Raw genomic sequence first — 13,466 nt, forward strand, 5'->3', positions numbered from 1 at the left:
CCCAGGCTGTTTTTTGACAAAGCTGGTTGCTAAGGAGCCGTGTCATTAACAACTGATGACTCATCAGCTGTCAGCGGGCTACTCCACAGCTGATTATAGGAAAAAAAAAAAGCTAACAAGTAAAAAGTATGAAAAAAAACACATCGTGCCCCTTTCCCCCAGTCTATACCAGGCCCTTCGGGTCTAGTATGGAATTTAGGGGAACCCTCAAGCCAAAAAAAAACAGCATACGATATATATATACATATATATATATATAATCCTGTTCACCCCAGGTTCTCAAACTGGTTTAGATATGGGAGGGGTTATTGGTTGCATCTTGCAAGCCCAATGATATGGTGGCTGCCTAACAGCCACACAGTGCTGTGGACTAAGTAACCTAGAGCGGCGTTCCTCAACCTTTTATTAGTTGCAACACTTTTAAAAAGTATGCAAAATCTTGAGGCACCCCAGTCGTAAATGTAAAAAAAAATAAATCTTACCTATCAATTGGAAATCCAAGCCTGGGGCAATGCATGCAACTGCCTTCACATCAGAAACCAACCATCACAGAATGCCGTGAACACTGGATCAAGCAAGCCAGATGCTATCACCAAAGCAAATAATGACACCATGCATCCTGGTCCTAGAACATCATTGGTTGTTATAGTGCTGGTAGCTAGTCCTACTGTATCAGGGCTACTGATGACACTTATCCAGTGCTCTGGGCATCCCAGGGAACCCCATGCTCACAGCACCCTAAGGGAACCCACATGTGTACCCCCCCCCCCCCCCCCCACGGCAACCTAGACAGCACCTTGGCTGAGAAACACTGACATAAAGGGCAGTAGGTAAAAAAATGAACTGCAGAATTCTGGTGCTAATTCTGGTGCTAAATACAGTAATTTACAACTGACTTGCCTTGCAAGAAGGATAAGGTTGTATCAGTGGTGTACCCCAAGGTTCAGTGTTGGGACCCTTACTTGTAATATCTTTATAAATGATACAGGGTCTGGGATTAAAAGTACCATTTCAGTCTTTGCAGATGACACCAAGCTATGCAGTGGAATAACTTCCTTACAGGATGTCTCCAACTTACAAGACAACCTCAATGCACTGTTTCATTGGGCAACTATGTGGAAAATGAGGTTTAATTTTGATAAATGTAAAGTTATGCACTTGGGGGATAAGAATAAGCATGCATCATACATATTAGGGGGGTAATCAATGGTGGAGAAGGATCTGGGTGTCCTGGTAGATCATATACTTAATAATAGCATGCAATACCAAGCTACGGTTTCCAAAGCGAGCAAAATCCTTTGCCCCTGTACAAATCATTAGTAAGACCTCATCTGGAATATGCAGTTCAGTTTTGGGCACCAATTCTCAAAAGGGTAATTGGGGAACTGGAAAGAGTACAGAGAAGGGCAACCAAACTGATAAGAGCAATGGAGGAGCTCAGCTATGGGGAAAGATTAGAGGAACTGAATTTATTCTCTCTTGAGAAGAGGAGATTAAGGGGGGATATAATCAACATGTATAAATACATATGTAGGCCTTATAGTGGACTTAGTGTTGAGTTATTCACTTTAAGATCATCACAGAGGACAAGGGGGAACTCTTAACGTCTGGAGAAAAAAAAATTGTAATCTCCAAATACGGAAAGGTTTCTTCGCAGTAAGAGCTGTAAAAATGTGGAATAGACTCCCTCAAGAGCTGGTTCTGGCCAGCCCAGTAGATTGTTTTGTAAAAGGCCTGGATTCTTTCATAAATGTAATCATATATTATCAAAATATAAATGGATACTAACATTTAGGGGTAAAGTTATTCCAGGGAATATCCGGTTGCCTCTCAGGGGATCAGGAAATATTTTTTTCCCCTGCTGGAGTAAATTGGATCATGCTTTGCTGGGGTTTTTTCCTCTGGATCAAATGTTGGTATAGGATTGTGTATATGGGATTGTATAACTTTTTATTATTTTTTTCTCCCTTTTATTGTTTGAACTAGATGGACTTGTGTCTTTTTTTAACCTAACTATGTAACTATGTAAATCTAGGTCTGCTTTAAGGTCACAAATGTTTTTATGAAAAAAGCTAAAACAACTTTTCTGTAGGAAGAATACAAAGTACCTCTAAACAGTGAGGGGTAAAATATACAAAGTATATATCCTGCGCCAAATGGAGAAACCTAAACTTATAAATAAATGATCAAATAAATAAATGTGGTTTGCAGCTGCTATAGTAAAGTGCGAGTGCTCAAATGTGAAGTAATCTTTTATATGGGATTACCTATAGCGCTTGCTTAATTTAAATAAATTAAAATAAATGGTTGTAAAATTTTAAAATATATAATATAAAGTGTGTATAAACCCCGTGATCTAATGCAGATGGTATATAAAATTATATATAAATATACTTAAATAAAATTGCAATGTTTAATAAATATGATACTGGGTATAAATATAATAAAAGTGCAAATACATATATAGTGCAGAAAGTATAAATATTATCATAAAATTTCCTTGAAGTTCATGTGCAAAGTAAGCTCATGTGCAAAAAAAGTTTATAATAATGTGACTTCTTGGTGATAAGAGTTCAAAATAAAGTGCACAGTGAATAGTGCTTGTTGCTTCGTGATAGGTTTGTCCACTATATCCCTGGTGTCCCTCCTTGTGTTCCACCGTGCCAAAATAGATGAATTTCACACTCACCAGATTACATGGGTCCTAAGTGCCTTATGACACTAAAACCATAAGAGCTTTGGTGACCCCCCCAGGGTCGGGATGCGTTCCCTCCAGACAGGTGCCTTCTCCTGCAGCAACGCTCCTCCTGTCATCCACCTCCAATGCGGGATGAATAAAAGAAAAGGAAGGTCCAGATAGTGCAGTATCGTTTTATCAACTGATATTTTATTGCACATAAACCAGAATTTTTCTGTTTCTACTTGTTTTATTCTCTATTGGGACTGTGTTATGGAATACCTGGTTTTTGTGTAATAAAATATCAGTTGATAAAACGATACTACACTATCTGGACCTTCATTTTTTCTTTTATACATCCCGCATTGGAGGTGGATGACAGGAGGAGCGTTGCTGCAGGAGAAGGCACCTGTCTAGAGGGAACGCATCCCGACCCTGGGAAGGGGGGGGGGGTCACCAAAGCTCTTATGGTCTTAGTGTCATAAGGCACTTAGGACCCACGTAATCTGGTTAGTGTGAAATTCATCTATTTTGGCACGGTGGAAAACAAGGAGGGACACCAGGGATAGAGTGGACAAACCTATCACAAAGCAACAAGCACTATTCACTGTGCACTTTATTTTGAACTCTTATCACCAAGAAGTCACATTATTATAAACTTTTTTGCACATGAGCTTACTTTGCACATGAACTTCAAGGAAATTTTATGATAATATTTATACTTTCTGCGCTATATATGTATTTGCACTTTTATTATATTTATACCCAGTATCATATTTATTAATCATTGCAATTTATATTTAAGTATATTTATATATAATGTTATATACCATCTGCATTAGATCACGGGGTTTATACACACTTTATATTAGTAATAGTAAAAGATAAGCTGCGCTGTATGTTGAACCATCAACTGAAATAGTCCATAAAAAAGTCCAATGCTAAATAAAGGTTGTGAAAACTTGTGCAGGTACCCCTTACCAAATAGTTGATATAGAGAAGCCAGGTGATGAATATTCAATTATCCTCACAGACGGGACACACTATTCACCCAATGATATTGGGGCTTCTCAGCAGAGGGCATTAAGGTAAAAGAAATTGGACACCATAGTGTAAATCCAGATTAAAAGGAGTTAAACACCAAAAATTGATATTCAGGCCCTGTTCAGGTACCGCTTACCAGAAATAAGTTGATGTAAGGCCAAACAGTATAAGGAGACTCCAGGTATGCCTCAGATAATGGGGATCGAGGGACCTTAATGATGTCAGTATGGAACTCCAGCAACGTGTAGATTGAGTGATGAAAAATAAAACAAGGCAAACGCCATAGCGTAAAACCAAAAAAACAGGACAAAAAACACCCAAGTGATGTGCACACAACAGGTCTCGTGAGGGAAGAGTCAGTGCATATGGGGGACCAATCACCAAATAAACTCCATAAGTACCCCTTACCAAACACTAAAGGGTTGGGAGCAAAACAAAGGAGTATGTGGGGTGTCAAACCAATGAAGGTGGCTGCTTACCGGATGGATAGGAAACAGAAAAAAGAGGGACACCAAACATGCAGACCAAAAAGACCAGTGGTGTGTATGGGTACTCTTACCAGCTTCAATGGTTAAACAGGCAGGGATGTGAAACTCAGCTCAGACTCGCAGGAGAAAAACGACCAGCTCAACAGATGATTGAATGGGTAAGGGAATCCAGTAATAAACACTCAAAACGGGACTTCTCCAAGGGGCTCAGGGCTCAGAGGTAGATGAGAGGGCAGCCGAAGAACACAGAGGGGAGAGCCATAGTGTAAAACCCCAATAACATTTATTGTAGAAAAAGAATAAAACTTACAAGCATCGGAAGAAATAAGCATGTACAGGGAGATGTGCGAGCCGCCGGCCGGACGGCTCCGCTCGCCCGTCCTTCAAAGGTGGATCACGTGGGGATGACGTCAGCACGCTGCGTCCTGACGCGTTTCATCAAAGATGATATTATCAAAGGTACGGGCGGCGTGCTGACGCCACCTTTATATAACAAAAACAATCGATGACCGGAAGTTCACCCAGCGCCATCTTTAGTGTGGTAACCCGGAACCGGAACATGTTACATGACCCGGTAGGGGAATTAAGGGGGGACAATAACAATTTGCCATTGATGAATCCCGATGAATGGGATTAACCCTAAATTAACTCCGTCTAATGCCGTGTATGGATCCATATCATACATCAGACCTGGGGGCCAAATGGACCAAGTTCAAAACCCCATTGTCCGAAGAGCAAAAGCAAATATCAATAAATAAAATATAGTATATAACGCTAGAAAGTGCAAATTTGAAAATTAAAAATGGGATATATGACCCAATAATTGTGAGAACTTCCGGTGATGGATTCTATTGTGTAGTTCCCACAACATCAAAAATTATTTAAAATTGGCTCAGAATTGTGGGTAAAGGCCAAAATACTACAGATAATATATATTACATAGCATAATAATGGCAGTAATATATAAATTAAAATAAGTACATACATAAATTGAAAAATACATGCATGAAATAAAACAAAAAAGTATCACCAAAGCCAATACGGTATGGAAACATGGCAAAACACCAAAGTCTAAATGAAGCCTCAACCATCCTATAAAAGAGGTGAGGCGACAATGATGAGCAATTAGTCATATCAAAGGGGGGGGGAGGGGGAAACAGAAAAAAGGGGGGACTCAGAATAAAAATGTATATATATATACAAAAAAATTAGGAGTTATCGATAAAGGCGTTCACCTCCGTGTCGACATTTAATCCAAAGGGTGTATAGGATTTAACCCTATATATCCAGGCCATCTCGAGACGTGAAATGCCTCTCTTTAAAGGTTCACCCCGCCAATGTGGAACAAACTTATCTATTCCAAGGAACAGCGTACCCTTAGGGTCACTATTGTGCATCTGTGCGTAGTGCTTAGAGACCGAATGTTTAGGGAATGATTTTCTAATGTTTGCAACATGTTCATTAAGCCTCACATTCATAGGGCGTTTTGTCCTGCCGATGTATTGGTAACCACATGGACACTGGAGCAAATAAACCACTCCTTTGGTAGCACAAGAGATAAATGGCTCTATATCATGTGTTTTACCAGTGCTACGAGAAATAAAAGTTTTAGTGTTCCGTTTCTTTATTGAATTCAAAGAGCAAATCTGGCACCTGTTGCACTTGTAGTACCCTGTAAGTTGATCTAAAAAGGTACTTCTAGATTTTGGAGGTTCAAGCACATTGGGGGCCAGGCGATTGCGTAATGATGATGCTCCTCTAAAAATAACCCTAGGTCTCTCTGGTAGGGAGGTGCTGAGGACAGGGTCATTATTTAGGATATGCCAATGCCGGCGTATCAGATTTTTAATGACCATGTGCTGGCTTGAGAAAGTGGTGATAAATGGTGCAGCAGCAGAATTGGTGGCAGTATTATTAGCCTCTTTCATCCGTGGTTGCAAGAGTTGCGCCCTGTCTTGTTGTTGTACCTCTAGGAGTGTTTTCTGGAGAAAATCTGGGTCATAACCCTTCTCAAGAAATCTTCCAGTTAGGACTTTCGACTGGGAAAGGAACTCCTGATGGTTGGAACAATTTCTCATAATGCGGAGATATTGTCCCTTGGGTATTGCCTTTAACCAGGGGTCGTAATGGCAACTATCAACTGGAATGTATGAGTTTCTATCAGTAGTTTTAAAATATGTTGATGTTACAAAACTATTGTCCTTCACAGATATAGTTATATCAAGAAAGTTGATGGTAGACTGGCTGCATTCATAGTTGAGCTGGATGCCTCTTGAATTGGCATTCAACATTTCCATGAAGGCCACCAATTCATGGTGATGACCGTCCCAGAGGAGGAGGACGTCATCGATGTACCTAGCCCACAGCCTCAATTGAGGCCTATGGTGGGCATAGATGACGTCCTCCTCCCACTGGGCCATGAAGAGGTTGGCCAAGGAGGGGGCATATTTAGCCCCCATAGCCACCCCTGTTATCTGGCGGTAAAATTTACCATCAAACCAGAAATAATTATGGTGTGTGGCAAATTCCAAAAGTCTCATGATGAAAGAGATCTGTTGGTCTGGTATCTGGGAATCCCTATCAAGAAACATCCTCACTGCATCTAGGCCTAAATGATGTGGAATGATCGTATAGAGGGAGGACACGTCTGCTGTTACCAGCCATAGATCCGCAGTGGGAGTCTGTTCAGACAACAAATTCAGGATATGCGTGGTATCCTTGACATAAGATGGAGTCCTCTGGACTAGAGGCTGCAGATAGGAGTCAATGTACTTCCCCACCCGGGACGTCACAGAGTCTATGCCACTGACAATGGGGCGACCCGGGGGGGAAGTCAGACTCTTATGAAGTTTTGGAAGGCAGTAAATTACTGGGGTCCGGGGGCATTTCGGAATGAGGAAAGCCTTCTCCTTTTTATTAAGTATCCCCAGTTCGTGACCATCCTCCACAATTCTCTCCAACACCTTTTTGTATTTGGTCTTGGGATTAGAGGGCAAAATGACATATGTTTGATTGTCATTCAGCAATCTATGCATTTCTGCCATGTAGTCGTCCCTATCAAGGACAGCTATTCCCCCCCCCTTTATCAGCTGGTCTAATAACCAGGTTTCTATTGTTACATAAGGAGTCTAATCCTGTTTGTAAATCAATAGAAAGAGAGGTTTTGTGTACATGAATTCGATCTAGGTCTCTAAGCACCACGTCCCTGAATACTTTCAGAGAGGGCGCCAAAGGTCCTGGTGGATTAAAAACAGATGCATTTGATAACCCGGAATGTTGATATTGCCGAGGTACATTAATCTGTTGGGTTATTGGATTGCTCATCATGTATCGCTTCACACTCATTTTCCTCACAAATTTGTGTACATCCATGTATGTTTGGAATTTGTTAAGGCGTTGTGGGGGTGCGAATTTTAGACCTTTGTCCAAAATTCGAATCTCAGCACTATTTAGAGTGACCTTGCTGAGATTAAAGATACCTGCTCCCTCTACGTTTTGGATTTTTTTAGATTTAACGCGCCTACCTCCCCGACATCCTCTTCCGGTTCTGCCGGCCGCTTGACGCCTTGGTTGACCCTGGGAAAACCCCAACCCGGGTAGCTCTGACCGGCTAAACTAACCGAGCCAGAGCTCTCAGGGACCACATCTCTGGATGGATGAGTGTTGATTTGTGGTTGGGATGATTCAACATTACTGGGAACCTCATTATCCTTCAAGGGGTAGAAGCGGTTATTAACCGGTACATTATACTGATGACTTTCATGCCTGGATGGAAGAGGATCCCTTCTATACCCTTGTGGTTCTCTACTAGGTCCAGGTGGACCATTGTAGGATGGATCATACCATTGAGAATGGGGCCTAGGGGGACTGTAATATTGTCGCCAATGTGGGGACCGGTAATGTTCGGGTTCTGGACCCTGGGGATTGGAATAGTAATATCCCGAATAAGCATAATTGTCAGGTCCCCTCCTCCATTGTGGAGTAGGGGGGAAGTTGGCATAGCCATAACCTCCATGTGGATTCCGGTCTCTACCCCGTTGCCAGTCACCTTGATGTCCCTGCCCCGAAAAGTTGTTGGTAGATTTAGCTGGGTTACCCATGGGTTTGTTGTTATTACCATTGGGTCCTCTATGTGGTGACTTATAGGAAGGACGGTGGTTATTAGGCCGTGGTCCCTTTTTGGTTTTAGGGCCATTGTTGGGTTGAGATAGCCCATTAAAGGCAACCCTAGGGGGATTGGTGGAAATTTCCATTCCTTCCTCATGGGGTTCTGGATCTATCAACAGTTTTTTCTGCCACTCAAAGACCGCACTTGAGTGGTAGTCCTGCAGATCACGATTAAACTTTTTACGTTTTTTTATTTTTTGTTCTCTCTCCTCCTTTTCAAGTACTTTTAACAAATCAGCCGATGCAACCTTATAGGCCTCACTGTTCATATAAGGGGCTAGTTTTTCTTTGACAGTCTTTATTTCGCCATCTAACCTAGTTAGCTTAGCTTTTTTGCGAGATGTGAGAAAATTTAAGAGACCAATACCGGCTTCATTGAAGTATCTATGCCATTCTTCTAATTCATCCTCATCAGATTGAGGACAGACCTCCCACCTCAAACTCCTTGGTACCATACGCCTCTTGACGTAGGTGTCAAGAAAGGCTATGTCCCACTGGGTATGAACCTCAGATACCATTAGATTCTTTAACCTCATGAATAGGCCACTCATATCAGTATCTTCTGGAGTAAATGTTTCAAAGACCCCATCGGTGTTGACCACCTTAGAGGCCCTATATTCAAAAATATCCATGAATAAGCAGCAATTGAAAGTCAAATAGGCAAAAGAAATAAAGGGAAACAACTGCGCTAATTCAAAACAATAAGCAGCAACTTCAAGTGCGACAGACACCCCAAAATAAATAGTAAAAGATAAGCTGCGCTGTATGTTGAACCATCAACTGAAATAGTCCATAAAAAAGTCCAATGCTAAATAAAGGTTGTGAAAACTTGTGCAGGTACCCCTTACCAAATAGTTGATATAGAGAAGCCAGGTGATGAATATTCAATTATCCTCACAGACGGGACACACTATTCACCCAATGATATTGGGGCTTCTCAGCAGAGGGCATTAAGGTAAAAGAAATTGGACACCATAGTGTAAATCCAGATTAAAAGGAGTTAAACACCAAAAATTGATATTCAGGCCCTGTTCAGGTACCGCTTACCAGAAATAAGTTGATGTAAGGCCAAACAGTATAAGGAGACTCCAGGTATGCCTCAGATAATGGGGATCGAGGGACCTTAATGATGTCAGTATGGAACTCCAGCAACGTGTAGATTGAGTGATGAAAAATAAAACAAGGCAAACGCCATAGCGTAAAACCAAAAAAACAGGACAAAAAACACCCAAGTGATGTGCACACAACAGGTCTCGTGAGGGAAGAGTCAGTGCATATGGGGGACCAATCACCAAATAAACTCCATAAGTACCCCTTACCAAACACTAAAGGGTTGGGAGCAAAACAAAGGAGTATGTGGGGTGTCAAACCAATGAAGGTGGCTGCTTACCGGATGGATAGGAAACAGAAAAAAGAGGGACACCAAACATGCAGACCAAAAAGACCAGTGGTGTGTATGGGTACTCTTACCAGCTTCAATGGTTAAACAGGCAGGGATGTGAAACTCAGCTCAGACTCGCAGGAGAAAAACGACCAGCTCAACAGATGATTGAATGGGTAAGGGAATCCAGTAATAAACACTCAAAACGGGACTTCTCCAAGGGGCTCAGGGCTCAGAGGTAGATGAGAGGGCAGCCGAAGAACACAGAGGGGAGAGCCATAGTGTAAAACCCCAATAACATTTATTGTAGAAAAAGAATAAAACTTACAAGCATCGGAAGAAATAAGCATGTACAGGGAGATGTGCGAGCCGCCGGCCGGACGGCTCCGCTCGCCCGTCCTTCAAAGGTGGATCACGTGGGGATGACGTCAGCACGCTGCGTCCTGACGCGTTTCATCAAAGATGATATTATCAAAGGTACGGGCGGCGTGCTGACGCCACCTTTATATAACAAAAACAATCGATGACCGGAAGTTCACCCAGCGCCATCTTTAGTGTGGTAACCCGGAACCGGAACATGTTACATGACCCGGTAGGGGAATTAAGGGGGGACAATAACAATTTGCCATTGATGAATCCCGATGAATGGGATTAACCCTAAATTAACTCCGTCTAATGCCGTGTATGGATCCATATCATACATCAGACCTGGGGGCCAAATGGACCAAGTTCAAAACCCCATTGTCCGAAGAGCAAAAGCAAATATCAATAAATAAAATATAGTATATAACGCTAGAAAGTGCAAATTTGAAAATTAAAAATGGGATATATGACCCAATAATTGTGAGAACTTCCGGTGATGGATTCTATTGTGTAGTTCCCACAACATCAAAAATTATTTAAAATTGGCTCAGAATTGTGGGTAAAGGCCAAAATACTACAGATAATATATATTACATAGCATAATAATGGCAGTAATATATAAATTAAAATAAGTACATACATAAATTGAAAAATACATGCATGAAATAAAACAAAAAAGTATCACCAAAGCCAATACGGTGATGGTTCAACATACAGCGCAGCTTATCTTTTACTATTTATTTTGGGGTGTCTGTCGCACTTGAAGTTGCTGCTTATTGTTTTGAATTAGCGCAGTTGTTTCCCTTTATTTCTTTTGCCTATTTGACTTTCAATTGCTGCTTATTCATGGATATTTTTGAATATAGGGCCTCTAAGGTGGTCAACACCGATGGGGTCTTTGAAACATTTACTCCAGAAGATACTGATATGAGTGGCCTATTCATGAGGTTAAAGAATCTAATGGTATCTGAGGTTCATACCCAGTGGGACATAGCCTTTCTTGACACCTACGTCAAGAGGCGTATGGTACCAAGGAGTTTGAGGTGGGAGGTCTGTCCTCAATCTGATGAGGATGAATTAGAAGAATGGCATAGATACTTCAATGAAGCCAGTATTGGTCTCTTAAATTTTCTCACATCTCGCAAAAAAGCTAAGCTAACTAGGTTAGATGGCGAAATAAAGACTGTCAAAGAAAAACTAGCCCCTTATATGACCAGTGAGGCCTATAAGGTTGCATCGGCTGATTTGTTAAAAGTACTTGAAAAGGAGGAGAGAGAACAAAAAATAAAAAAACGTAAAAAGTTTAATCGTGATCTGCAGGACTACCACTCAAGTGCGGTCTTTGAGTGGCAGAAAAAACTGTTGATAGATCCAGAACCCCATGAGGAAGGAATGGAAATTTCCACCAATCCCCCTAGGGTTGCCTTTAATGGGCTATCTCAACCCAACAATGGCCCTAAAACCAAAAAGGGACCACGGCCTAATAACCGCCGTCCTTCCTATAAGTCACCACATAGAGGACCCAATGGTAATAACAACAAACCCATGGGTAACCCAGCTAAATCTACCAACAACTTTTCGGGGCAGGGACATCAAGGTGACTGGCAACGGGGTAGAGACCGGAATCCACATGGAGGTTATGGCTATGCCAACTTCCCCCCTACTCCACAATGGAGGAGGGGACCTGACAATTATGCTGATTCGGGATATTACTATTCCAATCCCCAGGGTCCAGAACCCGAACATTACCGGTCCCCACATTGGCGACAATATTACAGTCCCCCTAGGCCCCATTCTCAATGGTATGATCCATCCTACAATGGTCCACCTGGACCTAGTAGAGAACCACAAGGGTATAGAAGGGATCCTCTTCCATCCAGGCATGAAAGTCATCAGTATAATGTACCGGTTAATAACCGCTTCTACCCCTTGAAGGATAATGAGGTTCCCAGTAATGTTGAATCATCCCAACCACAAATCAACACTCATCCATCCAGAGATGTGGTCCCTGAGAGCTCTGGCTCGGTTAGTTTAGCCGGTCAGAGCTACCCGGGTTGGGGTTTTCCCAGGGTCAACCAAGGCGTCAAGCGGCCGGCAGAACCGGAAGAGGATGTCGGGGAGGTAGGCGTGTTAAATCTAAAAAAATCCAAAACGTAGAGGGAGCAGGTATCTTTAATCTCAGCAAGGTCACTCTAAATAGTGCTGAGATTCGAATTTTGGACAAAGGTCTAAAATTCGCACCCCCACAACGCCTTAACAAATTCCAAACATACATGGATGTACACAAATTTGTGAGGAAAATGAGTGTGAAGCGATACATGATGAGCAATCCAATAACCCAACAGATTAATGTACCTCGACAATATCAACATTCCGGGTTATCAAATGCATCTGTTTTTAATCCACCAGGACCTTTGGCGCCCTCTCTGAAAGTATTCAGGGACGTGGTGCTTAGAGACCTAGATCGAATTCATGTACACAAAACCTCTCTTTCTATTGATTTACAAACAGGATTAGACTCCTTATGTAACAATAGAAACCTGGTTATTAGACCAGCTGATAAAGGGGGGGGGAATAGCTGTCCTTGATAGGGACGACTACATGGCAGAAATGCATAGATTGCTGAATGACAATCAAACATATGTCATTTTGCCCTCTAATCCCAAGACCAAATACAAAAAGGTGTTGGAGAGAATTGTGGAGGATGGTCACGAACTGGGGATACTTAATAAAAAGGAGAAGGCTTTCCTCATTCCGAAATGCCCCCGGACCCCAGTAATTTACTGCCTTCCAAAACTTCATAAGAGTCTGACTTCCCCCCCGGGTCGCCCCATTGTCAGTGGCATAGACTCTGTGACGTCCCGGGTGGGGAAGTACATTGACTCCTATCTGCAGCCTCTAGTCCAGAGGACTCCATCTTATGTCAAGGATACCACGCATATCCTGAATTTGTTGTCTGAACAGACTCCCACTGCGGATCTATGGCTGGTAACAGCAGACGTGTCCTCCCTCTATACGATCATTCCACATCATTTAGGCCTAGATGCAGTGAGGATGTTTCTTGATAGGGATTCCCAGATACCAGACCAACAGATCTCTTTCATCATGAGACTTTTGGAATTTGCCACACACCATAATTATTTCTGGTTTGATGGTAAATTTTACCGCCAGATAACAGGGGTGGCTATGGGGGCTAAATATGCCCCCTCCTTGGCCAACCTCTTCATGGCCCAGTGGGAGGAGGACGTCATCTATGCCCACCATAGGCCTCAATTGAGGCTGTGGGCTAGGTACATCGATGACATCCTCCTCCTCTGGGACGGTCATCACCATGAATTGGTGGCCT

The sequence above is a fragment of the Pelophylax lessonae genome (genome assembly GCF_965119305.1).
Source record: "Pelophylax lessonae genome assembly, chromosome: 4".
Lineage (NCBI taxonomy): Eukaryota > Metazoa > Chordata > Amphibia > Anura > Ranidae > Pelophylax > Pelophylax lessonae.